Below are 6,302 nucleotides of genomic sequence, written 5' to 3'. Positions count from 1 at the left end.
TGCAAGAAGAAATGCACCTCTTTATATCTAATATCCGAAGGTATTTCACTTTTAATTATAATCTTTTAAATGATTAAATTTGCATAATTTTCAACTTAAAAACCTAATTTGTATATTTATATTTTATATGTTGGTTTTTCTTTTAAAGTAGTCATGTTTTGAACCAAACATAGAAAAATATTTTATAAGTTGAGATTTTTTTTACAAGTCAGTGCACGTACTCGTGTTAAACTCGGTTTGACATAACCAGCAACCATCAGCTTGAGATGGTCACATAAAGTTGAAGAACAAATAACATCGAGCAAGAAAATAAATATAAAATAATCAACTATGTATTATAGCTAATTTATGTACCTTATGTAAATAAAAGAAAATTCAATAAAACTATTACATAATGTAATTATAAAGATATATATATTATTTTTTCATTATGTATATTTTTATCTTTTTAGCCTTATCACCTCTAAAAATGAAATTCTTTGCATGTCTCTATACCTTTTATTTTTTTTTCTTGATTTAATCCATCGTCGTGTTCTTCTATTTTACTTTTTTTTTCACATAAAATCTCTGCACTAATATATCACATCATTAAATTTCTGCACTTTCATTTCCATCATTCTGAAGTCCCTCTATTAAGACGAGTGTTTACGCCGCCAAACTCAAATTTAATTTTTTTAAGGATTAATTTCATATAAAATCACCAGCTTTATACGTTTTTTCATTTTAATCACGTCCTTTAAAAATGTCATATAAATTCACCACCTTACTTTCTTCAATATCTATCACCGATGAGAAAATCTTATGTCTTTCTCGTCCCAAATAAATATCATAATCTTACTAATGTCCTAATTGAAATAAAAAATATGTATCTCTTTCTTTTTTTGTCGACTCCGGTCATCGAGTCAAGAAAGATATACCAAATTTTCACATCAGTGATAAATTTGCAAAACAATGAAAGGTAGTAAATTTATATGACACCTTTTAAAAACAGAAAAAAACAAAAATATTCCAAAATAGACCAAATATTACTCAAATAGCCCAAATCCAAAATCTTTACATTCATAACCAAATCAGCTAAAAGTTTACATTTACTAGCCAACCACTTAATAATAGACACATGTCACACGTAAAGTGAAAACAAAAGTCAAAAAAAACGTGTTAACAGCTGTAAAACGCATGACAACGTGACAGTAATGCGTCTGACACGCGTGTCAGAAAAGCGTTCCAGTCAAGCATTAACGCGTGTCAGAATTATTTAAAAAGGTATCATTTATGTATCGTTTATGTATCATTAATGTATCAAAATATATTTGCAACTCAATTTCAGTTATTATGATTTTATTTGGTTAATTAATCAACCAATTTCACTAATTAGGCAATTGTACTAAATTTTTATTATTGGATGAATCTGTTTCAAGTCTTCAAGAACCCAGAAACTTGGAATAGTTAAGGATGTAATTTTGTCATAATGAGTTCTTTAAATAGGGATATTCGAATTACTTTTATTCATTAAAAATAATGTATCGACGATGTATCTACAATGTATGAGTCTTTCCAAAATTTATTCGTTGAAAATAACTATAATGAGTTGTAGACTGTCTAGAAGTTATAATAAATGATATATTTATAATGTTTTAGCGATGTATCAATGTTGTATATATAATGTATCGTTGATACATCTAATATATATACATAATAACATATACTTAAAAACTGAACCTACTTAAATTTTTGTTAGAGATAGCTAAAAATTTATGGAATATCAAGCAATATGTTGTTAATAAGAGTATATGATTTTAAATTTTATAATTTATAGTGTATCTATAAAATTTATTTCGTTAAAATAATCCAAAAAATAAAAATATGGATCTACGATGTACCAGCTGTGTATCTATAATGTATCAGCAATTTATCTACAATGTATCATTTATGTATCTTTGCTGTATCATTAATATATCAAAATATATATGTAACTCAATTTGAGTTCTTATAGTTTTATTTGGTTAATTAATCAACCAACTTCACTAATTAGACAATTGTACTAAATTTTTTATTATTGGATGAATTTGTTCAGGTGTCCAAGAAGCCAGAAACTTAAATTAGTTAAGTATGTGGTTTTGTCATAATGGGTTCTTTAAATAGGGATATTTGAATTACTCTTGTTTATAGAAAATAATGCATCGGCGATATATCTACAATGTATCATTTTCTCCAAAATTTATTCGTTGAAAATAATTATTATGAATCGGAGACTGATTCTAGAAGATATAATAAATGATGTATCTATGATGTATCAACGATGTACCAATGTTGTATGTATAATGTATCGTTTCTGTATCTAATATGTATACATAATAACATGTAAATAAAAATTGAACCAACTTAAATTTTAGTTAGAGAAAAATCAAACAATATGTTGTTAATAAGAGCATATGATTGTAAAAATTATAATCTTTGGTGTATCTACAAAATTTATTTCGTCAAAATAATCAAAATATGATGTATCAGTAATCTATCTACAATGTATCAGTGGTGTATATACGATGTATCTTTGATATATCAAATATGTATATACATAATAAATTGAACAAATAACTATATAATGCTTTCATTAAATTTATCATCAGTTGAAGTTAATCTTACACATACGAGTTTATATCAAAAATGTAAATATTTACATTTTTCTGATTTACATAACAAATTAAATCTCATAAATAATTCAGATACATCTCAGACACAAATCATGAACATTTTAAAAATATTTTAGATACATCTAAACAACATTAAAGATACGTCTCAAAACTACCTCAGCTACATTTTTCAAAACTAGCTCAATGTCACAATAGCCAGCAGCAGCAGTCACAATACCTTCGGCTGCAAACACTCTCTTAAAACATTTTAGATACATCTCAAAACATTTCAGATACATCTCAAAAACAACACTGGTACATCTCATCACCAATTCAGCGACATTCTTTGAAAATAGTCAAAGACTTTAACTTCTTTGGAAGGAGGTCTTCAAGTTTGAGTATAATGACTTTAACTTCTCCAGGAATGTGTAAAAATTCACAAAAGAAAAAAATAATTCGTCAAGTACAATAGATCACTCAAAATGAAGGACAAGGACTATTTTAACTGTAAGAGAAAGTTCATCTACGCGGAGCAACAAAAACAGAGGAAGAATTATTGTTCTTCAATAATAGTAGAGTAAAAGTAGATCATGAACTACATAATGACTTCATCTTGTTGATGGATTGCATCTTCGAAGCCTTTGATTGAATCATAAAAGCATAACACCAAATAGAAAATTCCTCCAAAAGTATATCTGTTACTATTATTCTACCACAATGTAATAGCTATCAGCAAAATATTAGATATATAAGTAGGTTCCTTTATAGGTAAGCTGTAACTCATAAGACGCCCACCTAAAGCCTACTATATACAATTTTCTATTGGTCCATATTTTGCAAGTACACATACTAATTGGCCAGCCAAGAATTATGACCTTATTTTTTTCTAGCATGAAAGACTGAAACTTCAGTCAGCCGCACACAATTAGAGACTTCACAGCCTATAAGACAGGCGAATTAAGTTGCAACCAACTGGTTGATGACATAGCTTTAAAAAGTATACATATACTAAATAAAGAATTAGCATTTACAATGACATATTAGAAAAGGAATATCAAGGATAAACAATTCATGATTTTAATGTCATCTTGGGCATAAATTAACATTTCACTATGCTACAAATCAAACCCATCAACGTTTAAAAGCCAAAATGGATTAACAAATCAAACAATTTCAAATAAAGCTACTTCAATAAACATGCAAATAAAAGAATAACTTTTGAATCACAAATCAAATAAAAAAACTGACAGATCTAACATAGCAAATGGGCGTTACCAATGCTCTTCCTTTTGTTTCCCGTTACAAAGCTGGTACATTTTTCACCACCACCACCGTCGTCTCCGCTGCTACCCCCATCACCGATCGATGATAATAACTTTGATTATCATCTCCACCATCACCTCTACAATCTCCGCCGTCACCTCTACCATCTTCGGCGTCTATACCAGATGAATAAGTTCTCTGGTAGAGAACTAAAGTAATAAGAGATAAAGAATGATGGTTAGAAAAAAAAATAAATTATAAATTTGACTCACCAACTGTAAACAATAAATGGCTAAAAAATGTAAAAAAAAACCAAAAGTGGCTATTGGAGAAAAGAAACAGCGTGAATGTAATATTTGTGTGATTTTCTCTTTTAAAAAACATGATTAAAATGAAAAAAAAAACATATAAAGGTGGTGATTCTATATGAAATTAACATTTTTTTAAAAAAAATTGGTCCCTACATTTAATTTATTTTTTAATTTCAGGTACGTGCACTTTTTAATGTATAAATATGTATTAATTTTTGGTTTCATCAAATTAAGATTGAGTATACAATTTTAAAAATTATATTTTTTAAAGGATATATATTTAACACATTTAAATTATAATGTCAAATTTTATATCTTTTGTAATCATTATTTTATTGAATATTTCAATTTTCTTACTAAATATTTAAAATATTGTTATTTAACTTTAAATAAAAATATATAATTAATAAGTTTTTTTTCATTATGTTAAAAAATAAAAGTGAATTTAATTTGTATTCTAAAAATGGGTTAATGTCATAAAAATTCACAAACTTTACACGTCTTCTCATTTTAATCACGCAGTTTAAATTTTGTCATTTTTATGCATAAATTACCACTTTATCTCAAATTCATACACGGTGCTGAGGTATGACGCCTCCGTTGGTGTAATTCGCTGAGATGGAGGTCATTTTACACCAATATATAAGTGCCACCTCAACACCCTTTTTTGAGTCTGGAAGAAACATCAGAAGAGGACGAGCAAAAAAATTCTCTGACTAGAGCATCAAAAGACACAGGTTAACTAGATTCAACAAAGTATATTATATCCAACGTCAAGCATATCCATGCAATCCACTGCTATTGCCTCACCAATGGTATTTCAAACTTTCAAAAAGACATCTTTAAATCAGAGATAAAACAAAAAATATGAGATGACCACCCACTCCAACCTCACATAGGATTGTTTAAAATCCTTAATCCAATAAAAAAATTTGAAGAAGCTACAAACACTGGACCTGGGTTATCCATGAAAAATGCAGCTTCTTTTGTTGAAGCAAAAGTTATTAAACTCAAATTAGCTCCCATAACACTCTCCTTCTCGAATGGAATATTCTAGTTGATCATAAAATTCTCCGACTTCAGCACAAAATTGATATGAACCACTCTTGCAACAACCAATCTTTCCATCCAATTATTCCGTATCTAGAATTATGCTCTCGTTAGAAATAGAGAGACGCAAATCTTCTGCATGAACCCTTGATTGCAAAATTGCAGCAGATTATATGTCCTTTTATCCCTTCACGCTGGCGACATAATGGTGCTGATTGGTTATTGAATAATGCATTCATAGATAATATAATAGGCTTTCGGTTTCCCGAATTATTCTCCGGGAACCTGAAACGAAAAGCCCTAAGTTTAACTTACCTATTGCAATCATGTTAAGTTGACCAAGAATCCATGATAACTGCTTTTCTGAATCCGGACTAAGAAAACTAAAACTACAATTTCGTTTGATTAGTTCATTGCCAATGAAACTCTTTCAATAACACTATACCTTGCAAAAACCTTCTTTAGGTCATAATATCTCCATGTACGAGAACAATTCTCAAAATAAATCAAACTCATTTCTCAAAATAAATCAAACTCATTTGAGATGAAAAGGAATCTGATCCATTAACACCATGAACGACATCGGAATATCCATGAATTGATCTCTCACCTTGGATGGGTTTAGGGTTTCTAAACCATCGTGGTTTTTTTTCATTATTTGTTTTAATTATTTGATGTAAAAAATTTGTTAGATTCCATTTTAAAATCAATTGGTATTAAGTGGAGATGTCTGACCAATATTTAAACACATGTCCATTCACAAACACAACCAATGTGGGATTTCTCACTTCAACACCCCCCTCACGCGTAGTGTGTCCGGGCCGAGCAACCAATTCCCCCTCACGCATGTCACGTGGGCCTGGCTAAATATAAATTGTGTGAATGGACAAGACTCTGATACCATGTTAGATTCCATCTTTGTCCATTCACAAAATTTAAATTTGGCCCGCCCACATGAGACGCTGAGGGGGGATTGGTTGCTCAGCCCGGACACGCTACGCGTGAGGGAGATTGTTGAAGCGAGAAATCCCACATTGGTTGTGTGTGT

At 29.6% G+C, this 6,302-nt stretch overlaps 1 non-coding gene across 1 annotated transcript; it reads right to left on the bottom strand.

Moving 5' to 3' along the window:
* Positions 1 to 3,374: 3,374 nt before the first annotated feature.
* On the bottom strand, positions 3,375 to 3,485 carry LOC126670848 (small nucleolar RNA snoR103). The gene has a single exon (XR_007638842.1). It is a non-coding gene; the product is annotated as a small nucleolar RNA snoR103 (small nucleolar RNA).
* Positions 3,486 to 6,302: the final 2,817 nt, after the last annotated feature.

This window comes from Mercurialis annua, linkage group LG2 (genome assembly GCF_937616625.2).
Source record: "Mercurialis annua linkage group LG2, ddMerAnnu1.2, whole genome shotgun sequence".
Lineage (NCBI taxonomy): Eukaryota > Viridiplantae > Streptophyta > Magnoliopsida > Malpighiales > Euphorbiaceae > Mercurialis > Mercurialis annua.
Note: the sequence above shows the minus strand (reverse complement) of the source record. Positions and strands in the feature narration are given on the sequence as shown.